General features: G+C 31.9%; 1 pseudogene; it reads left to right on the forward strand.

Moving 5' to 3' along the window:
- The first annotated feature begins 3,936 nt into the window (after window positions 1–3,936).
- LOC150033795 (uncharacterized) overlaps window positions 3,937–23,962 on the forward strand; it is a 44,824-nt pseudogene continuing 24,798 nt past the window's right edge.

Below are 23,962 nucleotides of genomic sequence, written 5' to 3' on the forward strand. Positions count from 1 at the left end.
TAGTATGCATGTTTAGGATTCAATGGTTTTTTATATAAGTTGTTATATTAATGCATGGAATGAAGGTTTATATAATTGTTACATAAAAGCATGTTATGAATGCAAAACATGTCTATTATTTTATAAGTTGTTATAAAATTTTATTAGACATTAAAATCCATAATAAATAGAAGTTGCATGCTCATGTAGGTTAACCACTTGTTTTAATAGTTAAAATAGGTCGTTATCTCATAAAACTTGGGTTACAAACTCAACCGGTATATAACTCTTTATAAGGCTGAGGGTACTTAAGTTGACGGTCTCTAAAAAACCTCTTACGTGGGGATTATGATCGAGTAATTGAGCGTTGTTAACCAGTTTTGTTAGCACACGTGAGCGGTGTGAGGTGTTAAAATTGGTTTATCACCTAGACATCTTAAGATTAATTCCAAATATAATCGTTATACTTGAAAAATCACCTAGACTTAGGTTGTTTAATTAGTCTTAACATTCCTAAGTAAATATTTACCCAAAAAAAAAAAAAAATAGAACACGTTAGTGGGATATGAACATATACGTTCTTAGCAATCACGTCCCTAAGAGTTCATGCCATAAGATCCATGTAACGCTTCGTGTCACCATAGGAGTGACTTCCATTCGGAAAGTATTTGCATGGATCAATAGCAAGGTGAATAGGGGAAGTAGTTCAAAGTAAGTGGGTAAAGGATGTGTGTCGACGTGTCCTATGGTCTCTTCCATTAGTTTGGACCGTGAGATTCCTATGTTGCACCTACTTATCGTCTTTAAGGTGGCATTAGCTAGTCACTAACCATGACTATCCCCTTGAAGGGTTGTAGCATAGGATTCAGAACGACTCAAACTTTAGAAATGGATAGGATTTCTTAGGTCGATTCCCAACTTTGACTCTCCAATTTCGTAGCATTGTTGGGGTTGCTAAGCTCTGAGATTTGAAAATGGAGGGTTATACTTACAGAATTACTAAATGTTAGTAAATTCTTGATCGAAAACAGTAGCTACATGACTATCGGAATATGAGTTATTCTAGAGATAGTATTTTAGAGATAAGGATTTAATCCATATTTTGGTGGTTGATCTTTTCTCCTTGAAAATGACGTAGTGAGCTTGAATGTGAACACCCCCACCCCCCCCAATTAAATATTTGATTTCAACATAACCAAAGGTTGATGCAAGGTTTTAGATAAAACCTATATTGCCCAATTGTGGCCTTTAATTGAGAAAATTCAAAAAATGACCCAAAAACCAAAAAGTTTTCAATTAATGACCTCTTCCTAAAAGCTTATCTATGATTGACCTTTTTCCCATATGAAATATCGATTTTATCCACAATTTAAAAAACTCTTCAGACCGCCTTTACGAATGTTTTACGAAGGATCGTTCATCTCACTTTTTACTTACCTTTCTTATTGTGCAAATTTGCTCTCAAGTTTCTTTCGTTTTCTCTCATCATCTCCCATCTTCATCTGAGCGTTTGGCCACTTGCTCGCCAGTCATTTCTACATATTGTCCACTTTCATTGTCATCTAAAAGGTATGTGACTCTTCTTCTTGAATCCATGTTGATATTTGATGCGTTATTTTATGATATGGAATTATGGATGAAATGCGATGGTGAAAAATGCGTTGAGAACTCATGTTTTCTCTGTGGAATCCAAGTGTAAACCCCATTGAGTTCTCGGTAAGTCCAGGTTCGAACTCAGGGACTTGGAAAAATAGGTTCAATGGTAATTTTTAGGAAAACTTTGCGGTAACCAAATAAATCAATAGTTGTTGAGGTTGTTGTTTGCGGTAATGAAAAATAAACAAATGCAGCGGAGTTTCAAAAGAGTTGATAAAATGGAAGATACGATGAGTATGCAGTGAACGGGTTGAGAAGAGTTTCGACTAACACTTCCTAGGATGCGTTCATGCTTTGCGATCATGCAACACACATACAATAGTAAACCATCTCTTGATGCGAATGCTACAGCTCCTAATGCTAGAATGCATGCGATATATGCGATAAATCTATAGGACCTACACATAAGCCTCTATTCTTATTTATGCGATGATGAAATGACACACACACAAATAGGTGACCACATAATATCATACCTATCTCTAGGGTGCATGCGATGCATGTTGGCAAACAGAGCTTATCTCTAAGTCCCTATCTCTTGTTTATGCAGTTCTAATCTTACTCTCTCGAGTCTAGATTCTAACCTAGCTCTCTCAAGTCTTATGTTCTTTTTTTAGGCTTTCTCTTGAGTAGTTATAAAGGGATGTTTGACACAGCATAAAACAAGATAATCGCAAGTAATGAAAATCCTAGGTCATGTTAGCTTAGTTCTTCTCAACCCATTCGACTAGTTTAGCTACTCATTCGTATTAAAAGAGTGAATAGATGTAGAATAAGAATTTCCATTATATAAATATAAAGATGAAGTACAAAACAACAATGCAAGAATAGAATAAAGAGCATGGTAGCAATCTCTTAATTCCCAGGCTTTTACACTACTCGTGTTCAAAAGATAATCCTGCTCTCGCGAGAGTTGGTCCGCTCTCTACTTCTACACCTCAGGGTTCTTTCTCGAGTTTCCCTGAGTGATCTCCGATGTCTCTACTCTTCTCTTGCTCCGCCTTAAAATAAAGAGGAAAACTATGGACAAAGACGTGCTGAGCTCTTAAATTGGTGAATAGGTGAACCCCTTTTCTGAAGGATGCCTTCGGTATTTATAGAGCTTCTGGGGTGAAAGGCGGCTTCTCTCTTATGAATGCACAGATGGGATGGCTTCAATTCCCTGATTGATGCGCCAAATATTTATCACCGAAAAGCTGAATGTACTTGTCATCATTAGCGACTATCAACTTAATTCGGATTTGACCGTCATCGGCTTTCTGTCCCATCGTGATTAATTATGCTTTTCACCTAGATGTGCCCACCAAGTTGCGGCAATCCTTCTTGAGCAAATGTTTGCGAACACAATCACTGCAAAGCCTTGCTGTAATGTTGGGCTCGACCAATGATTTCATGTGATTGCTATTTCCGCTTTGCGTCAACGCATATTCTGCATGAAAATACAAAAATCCACTGTTTCTATGCGATGAACGCATGTGACCGCAATATTATGAATTTGATGCTTTTTTGACGCAATCTAACATATTTTATCAACGCAAGCCAGCCTTTTTTAAGAACTTAGCACTATGATAACGTGCATTTCTGCCCGTTATCAATATTCGTTTAGGGTTCTCGCTGGACATTTAGGGTTCACACAGTATAGTGTTCCTGTTTACTTTTGTTAAACGATCTTTCAACTTTTGTTAAATGATCATGTATTCGTTCCAAATCGATAATTTAGATAATCCTAGAAAATCATTTAGTACTTTCTAAACGATCGGTTAAGAAACTTAAACAATCATTTAGTTAAAGATGTGTGATGGTTTAGTTTTGGTTATGCAATTATTTAGTTCTTTGTTATGCGATCATTTCTTTTTGCACGATCATTTAGTTCTTTGTTATGCAACCACTTAGTTTTTTATTGCACAATTGTTTAGTTCTATGTAATGTTATCGTTCAGTTTTTTCTTAAGCTATCATTTAGTTGTTTGTTATGCAATCGTTTATTTTTTTGTTACGCGATTGTTTATTTCTTTTTCCTGCGATCATTTAGTTTTTTTTTTTATGTGATCTATTTTTTTTTTTTTGTTATGCGATTGTTTAGTTATTTTTTATTCGATCGTTTAGTTTTTTGTTATGTGATCTTTTAGTTTTTTAAGGCGATCATTTACTTATTATAGTAATGTATACGTTTGTTATAGACTATAAAGATGGTCGTCCTTGCTAAGAAATATTTCCCTGCTACACTTTCTTGCTGAATCCATAAAACTACGTCGGTGATTAGAAATAAGTTAGCAGAAGGGCATATGAGAATATATAGGAAATGGCCTTTGGTTCACAGTTGGACTTAGATCTTGTATTTACTAGGCAACTTTTCCACCATTTTCTATTAACGGAAGTAACAGATGTGAACCCAGATGTTATATCATTCAACATATTAGGGAAGAAGGTAACATTTTCTCAAGACGATTTTAATTTGATAACTGGGTTATGCTTGTCCAAGGAAATGATAGAAAGAGAAACAAGCGGTGAGAGACTGCAACAACTCATTGTAAGATCGAAGGACCAAGATGATAAGGACAATTCTTGCAAGGATGTGGAGACCACATTTGAGAAGTTCACTTTTACAAATGATGAAGACTTTGTTGAAGGATCCCAAATTGAAGGGAACCTTGAGCGGAAGCAAGATCGTTCCAATTCCCATTTTTCACTGAATGTAGGTTTTTATAGTAAATAAAGAACAAGATATGCATTTACATAAATTACAGCATGCTTTAACAAAAGAAAAACTTAAGGGTTTCAGAAACTTATACCTTTGAAGACTATCTTTAACATTCCCTCGAGCAGAATACAAACACAACCACAATGGTTTCCTCAGTATTCTCAGAGAGAGAAACCAGGAGTTGTAGGCTTTGACTATTTTGGAAAGAGGGAATTCGGATTGAGTAGAGAGGAGGAAGAGTTAAGAACGTTCTTCAACAACTCAAAACTCACAGTACTTTTTTCTTTCTCACAGTGTGTATCCTCACGAGGGAGACACTCTCCTCTCTTTCTAAAGCTAATAATATAGCAACGACCCATATACGCGGGTGGAAAGAAAAGAGAAGGAGGGAGTTGTAACTCCCTCCCTCATTTTAATTTAAAATAACATTTGATATATATATATATATATGTGATAACTAACTTATCGTAATCTATATTAAATTATATGTTATATCAAATATAACATATAATCTATAGTTTTAATATTGTATGACATGCAATATCACCTATAGTTTCTTTTCTTTCTCATATGGCATTTAATATAAATCACATTTATATTAAATAATTATGAATCCAATTCATATAATTAATATTTGAATCATATTCAAATATTTATTTCCTCTCATTAAAACTATAATGCATCAAATACATTATAATAATTATATCACATATAATTAAAGAAACTTAATTATATAATATATATTTAAATCCCTTTATTAATTTGAATAATTCAATTCAATCCAAAAACTTATTCTCATTTAATCCTATTGAGCTACCAAGGGACCTCAAAGATCTGTAGCTTGAAGCTCCAACGATACATGAATAATTAATCAAACTTTTTAATTAAATTATTGATCATCCGTTAACTGTCGAGCACTCTACTGAAGACAGATAGATGCACTCTTTGCACTATAGATAATTTCTGTGTCCATTGGATTTAACCAATCAACAGTACGATCATCTTTCACAAATTGCTTATAAGTACAACTAGGCCAAAATTACAGTTTTTGCCCCTGTAGTTACATCTAACTTCTTATGTACCACTAATCCCTCTAATGAACAATATATCATAGTCAAATTATGACTAAACTTTTTTCGGGCCAGGAGAGACTGTGGCGTAACATTGTTCAAGCCCCAAAATCAGTCCTTAAGGGAGCAATTTATCTACTTACCCCGTTCTCAGGGAAGGAGTGAATTCCTTCTTGTGTAGCTGTGTTCCTAGCTCACTAATCAAACAAATCACCATAATGGTAGGCTTGTTGAATTGGCGATCTGGCCATTCTTACCCAAACAAATCAAAGGACCGCTCTCATAGGCAGAAGTTCACAACTTACTCAGGATTCAGGTCATGTTACTTATGGTCATCCTGATGAAATGTAAGTCTCTACTATTAATGGTGTTATATAATGAGACTAAACATTTCGTGGTCCGGTCTTATACAAACTCCTTTGTATATAATAATCCTACTCACATGTCTATACGTGAATGATCAGGGCCAAATCATTGTAGCACTTTACAATAATTGTAACATCTACAAAATGGGTCATACTCGTAGTGTCACCAAGAAAAGGTACCTAACCTTATCCATTTACTACAGACCATTTAAGTTGTCACATAAACAAGATAACCTTGAATGTTAGTTTATTGTTTTGTGGTTAATGCAACTAAAATATGAATAAAATATCATATATTTCATTAAATAAACAATGAGTTTGTTCAGTACATTTACAAACTATAGGACCCTATGAGATTTAGGGTATAAACCTCAACAGCTGTCAAGGTTGAACTAGCATTATTTATAAAACGGTGATGATTCGAAAAGACAAGAAAATCCAATTTGGTTTGAAGAAATTTGGGATTGTCAATGACCCTGAAGTCTTTAGAAATTATGACTGGTTGTTCGTCTTTTTTAAACGTACATTGAATAGCATGAAGAATATCATGCGCGGGAAGAATGAAGCACGTGAGACAAAGAAAGTAAAAAATGCCCATCATGCCTCATATTACTGTATAAAAGGATTCACACTTGCATTCTAGGTATGTACTTTCGTTTCCACTTCACTTTTTTACACAGTAAATAAGTTCATAACCACCAAAGTCAATAAGGCTGCAATTCCTAGAATTCTTAGATGGACTTGTTCTCATGCTCCATCTTATAAATCGTTGAGTAAGAATTTTTTTCAACCAAAAAAATTAAGTAATTATTTGCTTAATAATTCTTGCCATCTATCATAGTTTGATGCATTTTAACTTACTCACTCCCTTATGTACATACTATTGTTTTGACGAGACTTGTACTGAGCTTAGAGGAGATAAGGTACAAAGAAGACCGACTGGAAAGACAATGTGATTCATGATGATGAAGAAAACAGGATTGAGGAGGTTGAGGGGCATGATAACTCTCTCGATACTCATAAGTCATTTGAGGGGCACGATAAGTTCAACCAGCATGTTAGGGAGCAAGAACACCCTCTATCTGATGATCCCCATATTGGGGAGCAAGATGAGCCTGTAACTAAGCATCATGCCATAGAGTCGAAAACACATAGGCCAGTTTAGAGTAACCATGAGAAGGGTAAGAGGGGACAGGATGAATCGTAAAATACGCAACATAAGTCCTCAAAACATCTTCAGTCCAAATCCTACAAAGTTCTTAGGGAGGAAACTAAAAAAGTTCGCAAAGATTTGGTGAACTGGACTATCATGGTCCATCAGATAGGTGATACATTTACTGTCCAGTTGGGTGATATGTTTGACCAATTTGTTCGTATCTGACATTGGTTGAGTGTCCAATAACCCAACTTTTTTCTTGTCAATAATTACTCATTCTCATTTCAAGGGAACATGTATATCCACTTGGATATTTCGTCACTTTGAAGGAATCCCTTTCTTTCTATTTTTTTGCATGGACTCTGCATTCGCATTCCTCCAATGAACACCGTACAGTTAGCAAGCTCTTTGTTGACTTCTTTACACGAAGTTCTTTTTTTATTGAAAAAATAAACAATTTAACTCACAAGTCATATTTCGAAAAGAAAATCTAATTGACCTTTATATCCTCGTCGTTTAGACAGTCATGAGGTTGTGATGAGGTTGTCATACGATTGGCCCTCTGATGGTCTGGGTATATCTACAAATGATTGGGTTAGAACGGTGGAATGCATTGGAATCGAAGACATTGCCTTTGGTGGGACGGGAGTATGTAGGGTTGGAATATGAATGTAAGGTGTTGGAGAAGTTTGTGATTCTAAAGATTGTCCATATTCATGGTCAATATCGAACTGTAGAGTACATCTGGGTTCATTATTGTGATCAAACCAAGCTTCACTTTGATCATCTCCCAAGTTACATGGCTCAATATGATCATTTAGTGAAGACATGGTGGGAATATTATGTGTTAAAGTGGTTGCAAATCCAAAGTTTTGACAGGTTGGAATGGGGATTTGTTGGATTGCACTACTGGTACATATTCTTGGTGTGTACTCTATGACTTTTGTGAGGGGTAACTAATACAAATAACGGCATCTAGGATACATCACTGCCTTCTAAAACCAAGAAAAGATCTTCATCGTCGACTATGTCAATTAAGGGAACAGGAAGCAATAGATTGTAACAATTTTGATATGTATATCAAACATATCTAGATCGATATTCAGCCGTCGATGCATAATATTCACTAATTCACAGACCGTTATATCATTTCTAACCTTTAGACCTTTCATATGATCTCTAACATAATTTCTTCCTGACTGCTCCCATTTTTGTACAAAGATGCGAAGTAGCATAATTGATCTACAATCAGATTAACAAAATTTATGCAATATCCAATCAAATTTTAAGAAAATGGCTAGTAATTGATAAGCGATCGCTCAACTATTTATAAGTGTTCGCTTAGAATTGTATACACGATTGCGTATATACTACTAAATGACCGTTTATATAATACTACACGATCGTTAAGGAGTATATAAATGATCTTTTACATTATACTAAACAATCATTGATATAATACTAAATGATCTTTTATATAATACTAAACGAGTGTTTATATTGTAATGAATTATCTTCTATATACTACTATACGATCATTCATTTAATACTAAACGATACTTATTATGAAAGTAATCTGGGGGACAAGAAATACTATAGAATATCACTTACATTCTCTCTGTTTCTAGATCTGACGAATCTTGCTCTATACCCAAAGACACAATGAAATGAACAAAGAAGAAAGTGATTGACAATGAAGATGTTGGACTGAAACTCCGAGAAAACAATGGGAGAACTTCGTGGTGAGTTTGAAGAAAAATGAATAACTGAGAGTGATCTTTCATTCTTGATATCAATGTTATTCAATGCTATTGGTAGAATATTAGTTGGAAATAAATGCTTTGGTTGAATGTTTGTGTTGCACTAAATACATATTAATGAAGACCTGAAGAAATCATTGAAAGAAGAAGAAATGTGGCAGGATCTGAAGAGTTTTTAGATTAAGGATAAAAATGGTATTTCACATAGACAAAAGGTCAATCATAGATAACAATTTAAGAATCGGTCATTCATAGAAAAAAATTTTAGATCAAATTTTTCCCTTAATTGGCCTTCAGTCTAAGAAGTGAAATAACCAATCATTTCATTTAATTCTAAATAAAATTAAAGATGACAATCAAATGCTTGTGCTAGGAGCTTAATTTCATTATTCATTTTATAATATATATCATTGACGGGCATAGAAATAATCTATCATTGAGAAATATGAAAATGTCCTATTATGACACACAAAGTCTACCAAACAAGTAAAAATTGTGTATTGCTTTGATAGGAAATTAGGAAATAGCACAAAAAGTTTTTCATCTTTCACAAGTAACACCTCTTTTTTAGTCAGTTATTTGAAAGTTATGTGAAAGATTTTCTAGAAAAATTATTTGTGAAAGATAGAAACTTTTTATGCTATTCATCACCTACAAATATTAAAAAGATAGATAACTAATAGATATTTATCAATGATAAAAGTAAAAACTTTCTAGTTATAATTATTTGTCAATGATAGAGGTTTATCAGTTATAAACTATTATGAACTATCAATGATCGAAGTCTATCACCAATAGATCATATAAATGGTATATCAATGATAGACTCAAATATTAAAAATTTATCACATATTTGCACAATATTTATTTTGTATGACATATTTACAAATTTGACAAGCAATTATCCTTTAAGTTACGTACCGAGCATGAGTATGGTTTGTATTAATTTTTCAACGACTAATTTCCTTTTTTAGGAAGGAAAAAGTTTCCATATCAAGGTTAAAATCATTTTACAACACGCATATCTCCTAAATTTCTTTTAGAAATTTTTTGACAATCTTTTAACCATTAAAAAATGTCACCCATCTAAAAAGTCAAAGTGTAGTATTTAGCACCACGGTGATTAGCATGAATTCTCTATCAACTGTAATAATTAATGTTATCTTATCAATATTATATTTAAATCTCGTATTTTATTTCTCTTTAGATTCAAATCGTTAAAAAGTGATTTAAATTATTTAATGTTTTTAAAAAGAACTAAATAGGAAAAATTTTGGAATCCAATCCCCACAAATTTTCTATTGAGTATCGCAATTCGATTCTGATGAAAAAATTCACCGATGAGGAATGAAATAGAAGGTAGAGATCAGGGCGTTGAAGCACCCGACCCAACCTCCTCCTATCTATGGACGTACCTAATAATAGACTTGCTAGATTAGGACAACCTTTTTTAATTAAATTTCTGCATATAAATTATATGACATTTGTAAAAGATGAGAAGTCTCGAAATAGTTATAAAAAAAGGTTAATAATGCATTTAGTTAGTGATATGATAGTACTAAAAAACAATAAATAAAATAGTGATATGATGTCTCAAAACAAGTAATTTAATGGATTTTATTTGGAAATCGTCAAAACTAACACAATCATGTTTTTACTTTTAGATAGTAGCACACTTTTTGAAAATTCATTAAATTAGTTTTTATCGATCTATCTTGAAAGTGATTGAATACCAATTGAGTTAAAAATTAACTTTTTCTAATTTATTGATTGTTTTGCGTCTTTTCGATAAAATATGTCTGAGATTCTACTAATTTTACCATATATTATATAGTTTTTTCAAATCTTATACCAATTTTATATATTTTCAAATTTCTTCAAATTCAATTATTTTTACAAATCTTATATCAAACTTTTACATAATTTTTCATTTCTTTACCTTAATTTTCGTTTCGGGAGTTATATGAATTTCAAAATTGACAAATGAATTTACTAATTATAATTTTTTACATGGATCTCAAGTGCATTGTGATTTATAAAAATTTATAAAAGATCAAATTTTGCAAATAAAAAATTAAGATTTGGGAAAATAAAAAGACCGTCGGATTAATCTATCCAAGATTTCAGTGAAAAACTCCAAATACATAGAATCTCATTGTTTTTACCCGAGATACATCGAGATTTTTATACCTCCCAAGTCTTAGTTTATTTTTGCAAAATTTGGTATCTAAGCTCAAATATTTAAAAAACTAGGTAAGATTTGATAGAAAATTTGGAAAAATTATGTAATATTTAGCAAACCTGATTGAATTTGATAAGTACCAGATTTCACCATAATCAATAAGTTTGAAAAAATAAAATTGTATGTAAATATCGGTGGTCTATCTCGTACAAAATAGACTTACAAAAACTATTGTAACCAATGTTAAAAAAATGCTAATTTTAAAAGATGAAAACTTGAAGAGCTATTTCTGTCCGTTCCCATTTTGTTATCATTATTATTATTGGTGGTATAAACAACATAGTTTTTATAACATAATTTTAGTTAACCATGCCATTATGGAGCTTACTTTATACATATTCTACCTTTGTAATTTGGGAAATAAAACAAAGATCATTTATATTATAATTTTGTTTTCCATTTTTACATTAAAAAAATATGAAATCCCATAGAGCATAACATAAAGGATTTCAAAAGATGATCTAAAAAACAAATTCGCTGAATTGATATTCGCTAAATTAATTAATTTGATGAAATGATGAATCTAAACAAAAAGGAAAAAAATATTAATTACATATTAAACACCAATGTAAACCAAAAGGATTCTTTTTAGGAAATTTGCAAGGGTGGCAAAACAAAAATGCATAATTATGGCATGCATTCAATATATGAAAAATTATAGATATGGTAAAATTTTGAAATTTAATTTTCCTTTATTTCATATTCTAACTTTGTCTTTGTAACAAACTCACATTTTCTGGTAGATCAGTCAACAAATATTGTATACTTTTTCTACGTTTTGTTTGTAGTAATAAAGTTATTACTCACTTTGATTTTTGTATTTGTTACATTTTTTATCTCTTTTATAGTTTTTTTCTATTTAAATGATATTGCTTCTTTCATTTTTAAATACAAGTGTACAATAGATCGAGAAGATTCAATCTAAAACTCACTAACAATCAGTTTAGTATATACATTTTGATAACTTAGACGTATTTGGAATAACTAGAGAATTATTCCAAAAAATCATTTTTATGATTTTTTAAACACTTAAAATAACTAATCATGGTCAACCATGTATCAATATTATATCAACTGTATCCCAGTGTCTATCACCAATATATCAAGTGTATCAAACATATACTAGTAATCTATCAAGTGTATATCAATTAGTGTATCAAGCATATCAATGGTATCAAGTGTATCATGTGTATCACGTAGGTTGGTTTTTCTTTTCTTTTCTTTTTTTTTTTTTTTTTTTTCAAATGTAGTAAGTTTGGACTATGAATCTTATTTTTGAAACTTATATTAGAAAATCTACCTAAATTCTTTTTTTTAATTGGAATAAAAAAAAAGTAATTACATATATTAAACACACAATTTAAGCATAATTCAATGTAGAAATTATGATTATGAAGATCCAAAACTTGATAATGTATTACAAAAATGAGTCTAACTCAAGTGACATCGTACTTATACCATTAATTTCGAAGTTAGGGATTCGATTCCTTCACCTTGGCCTACATAGTGTCAAGGAACATGAATCTCGATGTTGTATTAAAAACAATTACATATGTATCAAGCACATGCTTGTATGTATCAAGAGATTAATTACGTTTTATGTACATTGCAGCTCACACGTTGCATTGAATTAATCACAAATTGTGTTTTTTAAGAGAGGAAAATTGTTCATTGCATCACATCATCAACAAAGAGCTCCTAAACCGTAGGTTATATATTTGAATCTTAGATCCACATGTGTAGGGAAAAAACAGTGAAAATTTGAAGAAAGTGAACATGTAAAAAAGAGGCAGAAAACATTAAGGGAAAAAAAAAAAGACGAAGAAAAGAAAAAAAAGGAAAGAAATTAAAACAAATAGCTTGCCAAAATTATAAATTGAAGGTATTATTTAAAATTTATACATTTATTGCACAATAATTCAACATTATTTAAGAAAGATTATTTCATATAATTAAGCATTGAGAAGAAGAGATAGATGAAGCAGAAAATGTTGGTTTATTTGGTGGGTAAATTGAACTAACTTTCCCACTTATGAATAAAAAATCGAGTATTTTCAGAGTTGTCTGCAATGTAGATTCCATCATTTTTGGCAATCCAAATACAATTAAATTCCCAGCATCTATATTTGAGCCAAATGGTTCTTTGTTCAATCCAAAACGTCTCAAAAGATTTATGTTGTCCATTTGGTTTTCTTAAGTAACACCAAAATAAAGTTGTATTCCAAAAGTTAATTCTGAAAGACCAGTGAAATTCAGAACCAACCTGGATGTTGTGTACTCCTAAATCATCGTTTTTGGATTTGCAATGAACAAACAACATTTGGGCATTGCTTAGACCATTCACAACATGGATATGCCATTTTTGAAAAGGTTTTCCCTCTATTTGCTCTATTATCCCCAAAGAAAGCAACACAACCACCAACCAAACTACCATCTCTTTCTTCATCTTCATAATGCTTAAAGATTCATCACTTGCTTTGCCTTTTTAAATAGGGATGTGAAAGCCATATGGAAGATATGTACGCAATTATATTCTCCAAATATCTTCCATACATGGCAATGTTATTTTTGGAAAATATGCGAATCATAGGCAATGTTATAGCAAATTAAATGGTCTTTTTAGTAATACAATTAAGCTAACGAGAGAAATAACAAATTTTGAGATTTAATTTGAAAAAATGGTAAGAATGTTTCAAAATTATAAAAATAAAGAAACAAATTAATATAATTCAAAATATAAATTAATAAATGACAAAACTACATTAAAACAACAAAATTAAATACAATCGAAAATGTAACGATACACTGCTTAAAAAACAACTTGAATACCACAAATATACTCTATCCAAATATTCTAAAACTACAAATACACAGTATCTAAACATTCCAGAAGTAAAAATAAAAAAATCACCCAATATGGTTTTTAACCCTTCTGACTGCCTATAGAACGTATGTATGCGATGAAAGATGAGGATCAAGCGGTGGGGTAATTAGAAACTTATCCACAACGATGAACTTCCTCCAAGGTGAGATGTTATTATTTAAATCTATCATATCCTCAAGGATTGGGAAAAAATTCTCTAGATGATGTTCACTGAATTTCGAAGACGAAATTCTCATAAGAGGGTGATAATTTGTATGTCCTAAAACTTTGTTATTTTCTCAACTTTAAGATTTGATTTCATGATATGTTTAGGGATTCAAAGACCCAAAGTAAGCTAGACTAAGAGTTAAAATTACTGATAAATTTATCTATTTAATTAAAAATTTCCCTAGAAGTGGTTCATATTAATTGAATTTTTATAGAAAAAAAAAGGAGAAAATTTTTCTGTAGATAACCCATCTCACTAATAGTTTAAAAAAGCAAGTCAAATTTTGAAAAATAAAATGAATAGCTTTTAAAAATTTATTTATTTTTTTAATTTTTGGTATTTAGCTAAGAATTCTACAATTGTATTTAAGAAAGAAGTAAATTATTGTAAGAAATGGATAGAAAATAGACTTAGTATTCAAAAATTAAAAACAAAAAAATGAAATTGTTACCGATGGCCAAAATTAATTGATTTGATTAAATGATGAATGTAAACAAAAAGGGAAAAAAAATATTATTTACATATTAAACACGAATCTAAACCAATTTTTCTCTTTTATTCAAAAGGTAAAAAATTAATTACATATATTAAATACATCATTTGTGCATAATTCAATGTACAAATTATGACTATCAAGATCCAAAACTCAATGTTATATTCTCAAAATGAGCGTAGGTCAAGTGACATAGTATTTGTACTATCAACTTCAAAGTCAGTGATTCAATTTCCTTACCTCGACCCACATATTGTCAAGAAAAAAGAAATTCAATGTTGTATTAAAAACAATTACGTATATCTCAAGCACGTGCTTGTATGTATCAAGAGATTAATTACGTTTTAAGTACATCACACCTCATGCGTTGCATTCCATTTAATAACAAATTGTGTTTTTTAAAAGAGGGAAAGTTTTCATTGCATTATCATTATCAAAGAGCCCCTAAACCGTAGGTTATAAATTTTAACATTATATCCACATAAGTAGGGAGTGAAAATTTGAAGAAAGTGAACATGTAAAAAATGTCAGAAATATTAAGAAAAAGAAAAAAAAAAAGGACGAAGAAAAGAAATTAAACAAATAGCTTTCAAAAATTATAAATTGAAAGCATTATTTAAAATTCATACTTTTATTCCACAATAGTCCAATATTCTTTAAGAATGAGTATTGTATATAATTAAGCATTAAGAAGAAGAAAGAGATGAAGTAGAAGAGGATGGTTTATCTGGTGGGTAATTTGAATTAATTATCCCACTTATGAATCAAAAGTTGAGTTTTTACAGGATTGTCTGTAAGGTAGATTCCATCATCTTTAGCGGTCCAAATACAATTGGATTCCAAACATTTATAATAGAGCCAAATGGTTTTTGTTTCAACCCAAAAAGCCTCAAAAGATTTATATTGTCCATTTGGCTTTTTTAAGTAACACCAAAATAATGTCGTATACCAAAAGTTGACTCTAAAAGACCAGTTGAATTCAGAACCAACTTGAAGATTGTGTTCTCCTAAATCATTGTCTTTAGATTTACAATGAAGAAGCAACATTTGGGCATTGCTTAGACCATTCACCACATGGACTTCCCATTTCTCAAAAGGGGCGACTCCCTCTATTTGCTCTATTCTCCCCAATGACACCAACACAACCACCAACCAAACTACTATCTCTTTCTTCATCTTTTTCACTCCCATTATCATTCTTACAATTTGAATAATAATGCTTACAGATTCATCACTTGCTTTGCCTTTTAAATAGGGATGTGTGTAAGCCATACATGGCAATGTTAATTATAACAAATTAATTGCCTTTTTTTTTTTTTACTAATACAATTAATGGTGTTCAATGGATTGGTTATCCAATTTTATAACGGAATAAAATGCACAATTAATTGTATTCTTACCAAGTAAATGTGTTTTTTTTATTCATCGGTCAAATTTAGTCTTTAATATGAAAGATGTAATTTGATGTAACCGACATCTAACGGATATGGGTGAATTTCATTTTCTGAGATTATGTTGGTCCTAGCTCCCTATTTTTTCAAGTCTCCAAAATAATTTGCATATTGATTGTTTTACAATGGTCACTCTCATCCATGCTAATAAGAGGAATAGCCCTTCACATGCAAGATTTCAAGATTAAGATTGAATCACATATGATCATCAATCTTGTGAAATATTAACCTTCTTAATTAACAAATTTAGAAATAGAGATTAAATATTTCATAGTTTAATTTTATACAAACTCATTACATGAGATACTTCTGCTCATATTCTTGTCTAATAATTTGGATCAAATCATTTGTAATAATTACAAAGACAAGACATCAATCTTATTCATGTACTTTAAACTATGTAAATTATTTCTTGAACATGATCCACCATATGTCAACTACATATTGTTTAATATCACATTAATAACCATTAATTTTTACATATATTGGACAATAGAATACTATATGTAAATGTTAACTAAATATTCAAATCGTGCTTTAGGTTATAAATCCTATCAAAAACTGGATTTCATCCTCTAAAAGAATTTGTGGGTTACTATTGGAGGTACATAAGTGAACTAAAAAGAGCAGTCCATGACTAATACTCTTTTATACTTGTTTACCATGTCTATTTGTGTCATGATAGACACAGATACTACTTTATCTCGATTTATCATAGATATATTATGATATTTTACTATTATTTTTAAATATTTTCAGTAGTTTTGTCATTTAAAATAATATAAACTCAAAGTAAAAATGAAACGTTTAAAAATTTCCAATTGAAAGTTGGAACCAATAACGCATCGAGGCATATTTATAGCATATTTAACGTTAAAGCAAAGAAAAATTAAAACCATAACCCCCATTTATTGTACATAAACAGAGAGGAAAAAAAAACTGTCTCAGGCACGTTGGAGACCATTAATTATTTACTTTGCTTCAAATGTTGGTGGTTACATATTATTTATTCTTTTTTCTTTCTTTTCAATATTGTTAATCAAAAGACAAATAAAACCCATCAATTCAACAATGTATATAAATAAAAACTATATGAGTGCTTGTAAATCAAACAAAGACACTCCAGAAAAAAAACAAGTTTAATTTAAAACAGAACACCAAAAATGTATGAAGAAAAGAAGCATTTGACAGTAGTTCTCTTACTTGTGTTGGCAGTTGTGGTGGTGGTTCAACCATGCACATCAGTTCCACTACCACTCCCAACGTGGCACATTCATGTGGTAAATGGATTAAACAATCAAACTCTGTTGGTTCATTGTAAGTCCAAAGATGATGATTTGGGAAGCCATAATTTGATTGCCAAAGGAGAGGAATTTCAATGGACTTTTAAGATCAATTTTTTTGGAACAACGTTGTTTTGGTGCTATCTGGCAAAGCCTAATTTTAACGTATCATTTGAATCTTTTTGGATTGAAAAAACTCACCCTTGGCTCACTTCTAGGTGCTTTGACAAAAATTGCTTTTGGATTGCCAAAGATGATGGGGTTTACTTGAGAAACAATCCTGCTAATGTTGATGAACTTGTACACCAATGGAACAAAGTTGCTTGAGTGCTAGATATGTACATTCTCAACTACTAAAAAGTTAATATATGAAATAATATACATTAAGATACGATTCCCATCTTTTATATATATATATATATATCTTTAAATTATTATATGATATTTGGCTAACAAATGGCCATTACATAGCAACAGATGGAGGGCAATTGTGACTAAACTAATCTAACCTGTAACATGCAATAAAGGGTCCCACAAAATGAAATCATGACACATCATCTCATGAAATTCATAGTATGCTTTGACCAAAATCTATTAAATCATGAAAACATATCATGCAAACTTTTCTAAATATGTATAACAAAAATCGAAATATTTATTCATTTTGCCTCGCACATAGGCATTTCAGTCGTAAGGCTACTTACCTTAATTTAGCAAATTGATCCCCTTTAGGCTTTCTTCTTTTTTTTTTTTTCCTTTTTACCTTTCAAAACTATTTAAATTTTCAAATCTTTAATCAAAATTAAATCAGAATAAATTAATTATTATAACGACCTGACTCTTTAAAACTACTAATAAGGTCATTACCTTATACATGCATAAATTTGAAGCTCTATCTTTCAACATAAGCACAAGAATCTTTCCATTTTATAAAATTTATACTTTAATAAAATATTTCGATGTTTATATCTCCACTTGGTAAGTATGGATCCCTTCATAATTCTTCTTGAACAGACCCCCCAGCTTCAGCAATGTCTGGTTATAGGCATTTTTGTTTGACCACTGTTGTTTAAAGGATCACAAACAATAAAGGTTTAAGACAAAGGATTGAAAGTGAAAATGTGATCAGAATTCATATTTAACTAACCATATTTATTGGGAATGTGCATAAATGGTACATTAGCATTCAAAGTATGCCAAAACATAAGCATAAGAATATGAAAGAGGAAATGAGAAAATTAGCATTCAAAATCTAAAACTCACATGATCCAATGACGACAAAAATGAAGAATCCAATAAGAATAGGGCCAACAGGGTAGTCCTTTCCCTTCTTTGTAGCAGTCTCAGGCACAACCTCTCTTCAAAATGTTCTTCTTGAACCTTTCCACCTTCATGTGCCCTTGCTCTTGTTCACTGCCTTGCTACACTTCAGAGGCCATGCAAGGTACTGCAAATGCAACTATATTAAGAACTTTGTAACTTTGAATGTCGAAATGAAAAAATGGTGATTACAAAAAAATGCAGAAGTAAGAACTGAAAATGCATTGTAGGATTGTACTTACAGTATTTCGTTCATGAATGAGAGGTTGAAGGAGGGATGGATAAGAAAAACTAAGTTTCTCATAAAACTGCAAAGAACTACCATTTCCACCAGATTCCTGAAGCAACACATCCATTGCGAAAGAATGATTTTTGCAACATTAGGAAGTATATGATGCGTGTACTGATTCGTACTTCAATAAAAATTGATATGCTTAATTATGATCTTCAGATGTTAATAAACAAGGTTCATAAGTAATAAACGCAATCATATTGGAGGGAAAACACAAATGTTCGAGAAAACAAAGGAAAAATGTTAAACTTTGATTTGACTGAACCTCTTTGAAAGTTTTGCAAGTAGCCAATCTGTATTCTAAACAAATGTGTCAAAATTTATGTCTCTTTGTCTGTATTTTCTATGGTCACCTCTGACTCGGTTCCTAGCCTGACCTATACCTACTAAAAGTTTAGTAAACATGGCCTAAAGCAAGGAAGTTTCCTTTTATATTACATCCGTAATAAGGCTAAATCACTTAAAAACATATACAATTGAAGCTTTAATATAGACAAGCTTTTAGCTGAGAAAACATTCAAAGAATTTTGCTAATATATAGATCCTTGATATATTTGAGGTTACTAACCAATTACACTAAAAAAAGCTTTAAATTCAGTATAACAATATCATTGAAGTTGGTTGTTCAGTCCATATGACGCCATCTAAGAGATGGTTTTGCACCTACAAGAAGTGGAATGGTGGGTTGATATATTTGGGAAATAATAACGCCTGCAGAGCTATTGGAATAGAGTTTGTTCCTTGAAAATGCAAGATGATTCAGCGAAATTGATTAGAAACATGAGGCATGTTCCTACATTGAAGAGAAATCTCCTATCTTTGGGGATGTTTGATACTATTGGCTACGAGTATAGAGGTATGGGCGGCACGTTTGAAATAATTACAGACTCTAAGGTAGTATTGGTGGCAACCAAGGTAAATGGATTGTATGTCATCAAAGATGTGCAAATGGCACACTCGCCCTTGATGGCAACTGATGAAGAATCCACAAAAGATGAGTTTTGACACAAAAGACTTTCTAATATCAATGTGAGAGGGTTGGAAGTACTCTCAAAACAGGGGATTCTTCCAAGGGGAATTGGAGATAGCTTAAAATTCTGCGAACACTGCACATTAGAAAAAGCAACAAGGCATGGTTTCCCCAAAGGATAACCCACTTCAAAAGAGATCCTAGAATATGTGCATTCAGACTTGTGGGGGCCAACTCACTCTCCATTTCTAAGTGGAGCAAGGTACTTTCTTTTCTTTGTAGATGACTACTCAAGGAAAAGTTGGGTTTACTTTCTAAAATTCTAGATTCAAAGAATGGAAGACCTTGATTGAAAAGCACACCTCTAAACATATTACACATTTGAGAACTGATAACGGTTTAAAGTTTTATGGGGAGGAGTTCAACTTGTTTTGTAGGGAGCATAGCAAAGTAAGGCATAGAACAGTGAGGTAGACACCTCAACAAAATGGAGTAGCTAAAAGATTGAACAGCGTAGGGAATGTCCTAGAACTCGCAATTCGTAAATTTTGTGTTAAACATTCTATTTATCAATCAAATATTATTGAGTATCTTATTCAATAAAATTGTTGATTTTGCATTCTATTATGAAAATTCAATAAACATATCCATATCTATATGTGAATACTTTAACTTTATGTGGTGATATAAACAGGATCAAGTTAATAGTATATATCCTAAATGGTCTATAAGTATATGGATGAAATTGGGTATCTCATCTTGGTAACACTATTCGATGCGGCCCATTTTGTATAGGTAATACAAATGATGTGATCCACAGATCATTTATGTAGAGACATGTGAGTAGGGGCATCCTATGTAATGAGTTTACATATAGACCGGACCACGAAATAGTCACTTTTCTTTAAACGACCGTTTACTGTTAAAACTGAGTATTTCATACTAAAGTAACCTAGGATAACTCGATCATAGTCCTGAGCTAGCTATGAACTCCTGTTTATTCGAGATTATCATTTGATCTGCATGGGTGAGAGTAGTCCAACAACACTGCTTAATAAACCTTCCATTTTAGGGATAAGACCGGATTGATAGCTGGGAACATAGCCGTGCAAGATCGAATTCACTCCTGCCCATTTTAGGGTTTAGTAGATAGGTTGTTCTTTTAAGTACTGATTCCAAGTCTTGAAACAATTGGAGCCCTGCCTTCTCATAATAGAAAGGGGCATGATTCATAAGTAGTATTATGAATCAAATTGTTCATTAGAGGGTTAATGGGAACTTGAAGAACAAGAAGTATTTAAAGGGGTAACGTGGTAATTTTGACTCAGCTGTAATTACGAACGGCCTGTGAAGGATTGACTGACTTATTATTGTTTTACATGGTCAGAAATATATCTACAGTGAGGAGAGTGCAACTATCGAGCTATAGTGGTGTGCCTTGATAGTTAATGAATAGTAATTAATTCGATTAAACAGTTTAACGAATTAATTACAAATCGTTGGAGCTCATGATCTTCCATTAGGTCCCTCTACTAGCTCTTAAATTGGAATAAAAAATTGATTATTGATGTATGAAATTAGGGTTATGAATTTGAAATGTTCAAATTCAACTTTAGGGTTTTCAATTGATTGTATATGATACATTTAAAAACCTTTAATTTAATTGAAATTAAACATAAATTGATATTTAAATTATAATTTAAATATGAAATTAATTTATATTGGTGAAATTGGTATTTTATTGTTTTAATATTAAGATATTAAATTAATATTATTTTAATTAAAAGTTTAATTAAAAATTAATTAAAATTAATTTTATTTAAATTAATTTTTTTGAATTAATTTTATAAAACTAATTTTAAAAATTAAAATAAAATTATTTTTGAAATCATCTTTAAGTTAGTGGATTTTTCCAATTTTTGGGAAAAATCCACTAAGTACATTTTAATGGATATCACCAAAATCCAATTGAATTATGTGATAATCACCAAGTAGATGGTGCCATCCATGCAACCTATTGGTTTTGCATGGTTTCTATCTATATATAGAAGCTCCATGCAGAAAGATTATCAAGAGATCTGAGTTTTACTTACTGAATTGGAAAAACTAAAAAACCCTACTCAACCCTCACAAGTTCATCCTCAATTCAGCTTGATTTGAGTGTTTCCATCACACATTCCTTCTTGAGCATAGTGGAGAAGATCTTGGTGGTGGTTTTCTTGAAGGTTCAAGTTCTATCTTGGTGGAATTCTACTGAATTCGTGAAAGAGATCTTCTAAGGTAATATATGTTTCAAACCCTCTTATGAATGTCATATGAACGACATGTTTAAAACTCAAATTAAATGTAGTTTAAGTGCTTATTAATTATGAATTATTCCATTGCATGTTACTCCTTCAAATAGAATAGTGGTGGAAAGAGTTAGATGTCAGCTATCCAATACCTTATTGCCTGAAAAGTATTGGGTTGAAGCTGTTTCCTACACAATATACACTTTCAATAGGTGTCCACATCAATCCATAGAGCTGAAAACACCTGAAGAGAGGTGGATAGGGCAGCCACCTAAGTTGGATCACTTGAAAGTTTTTGGATGTGTAGGCTATGTGCATCGAAGCCAAGGGATGTTGAAACCTAGGGCTGTAAAATTCATGTTCTTAGGCTTTACACCAGGAGTGAAGGGTTATAGACAGTGATATCCTGTTGAGAAGAGATGTTTGAATAGGAGATATGTGGTTTTCAGAGACAATGAGATGTTTATGATGTCTGAACAACCATCTACTTCAATGACAAAGTCAAGTAGCACAATATTTGAGGTAGAGCTTCTACTTCCTCTCCAAATGTAGAGATAGCAGGTGATGAGTCTGCTAAAACCAGTGAATATGTGTCAAGTGAACAAGAAGAAGACACATGGAGACTTATAAAATTATTCATTTACAAGAGATCGACCTAAAAGAACTATTGTGCCACCGGCTAGATACCAAGAGTTTGATTTTGCTAGCGTAGCATTAATTGTTGCCATTTCATTGAGTAACGATGAAATACCAGCTTTGAAGAAGCAACAAACAGCCCGAATGCTAGATAGTGGATTGAGACAATGAATGATGAAATTAAGTCGCTCAACCAAAATAACGCTTGGAGACTAGTACCTTTGCCTAAAGGGTACAAATTTAAAGAAAAGATTCTAGGTGTGCAAAAGTCTAGGTACAAGGCAATGTTAGTTGCAAAGGGGTTCACCAAAAAAGAAGGTATTGACTACACTGAGGTCTTTTTTCTAGTGGTGAAGCATACTTCCATTAAGCCACTCCTTTCCTTAGTTGTGCAAAAAGACTTGGAATTAGATCGATTGGATGTAAAGACGACCTTTCTACATGGGTTGTTGAATGAGACCACTTACATGAGGCAACCTCAAGGTTATGTGAATAGGGGAGAAGAAACCTTGGTGTGTTTGCTGAATAAGTCTATCTATGGCCTCAAGCAGTAACCAAGATGTTAGTATGAGACGTTTGATGAAGTGATCTCCAAGATGGGGTTCAAGAGAAGCTCATATTATTGGTGCATTTACACAAACTCTAGTAGCTTCAAGGAATTGGTTTATCTACTTCTTTATGTAGATGACATGCTGCTGGCCGGGAGTTCCAAAAAAGAATTTAGACAAGTTAAAATGCTTCTAAAGAGAAAGTTTGATATGAAAGACCTAGGAGAATCAAGAAGGATCCTAGGCATTGAGATTGAAAGAGACAGAAAACAGGGTAGATTGCTAGTAAGTTAGTGAGAATATTGTGCCAAGATATTGCAGAGGTTCAAAATGGAGAGTGCTAAACTAGTTGGCACTCCTCTTGCACCTCATTTCAAGTTTTCAAGTGCAAATAGTCCAAAAAGTATAGATTCTTCATTTAAACCTTATGAAGGTTGTTCCCTATTCCAAAGCAGTGGGATCTCTGACGTATCTTATGACTTATACCGGACCAGATCTGTCCTATGCAATAAGTATGGTCAGTAAGTACATGGTAACCCCTGGTAAACGACATTGGGAAGCAGTCAAGTGGATACTGAGATATCTATGTTCATCAAAGGATGCAAGAGTCTTATATAGACAAAATGAGCCATCTAATGATGAAGTATATGGTTATGTA

The sequence above is a fragment of the Benincasa hispida genome, chromosome 9 (assembly GCF_027475165.1).
Source record: "Benincasa hispida cultivar pf3 chromosome 9, pf3_genome.v1.1, whole genome shotgun sequence".
NCBI classification, from domain to species: Eukaryota; Viridiplantae; Streptophyta; class Magnoliopsida; order Cucurbitales; family Cucurbitaceae; genus Benincasa; species Benincasa hispida.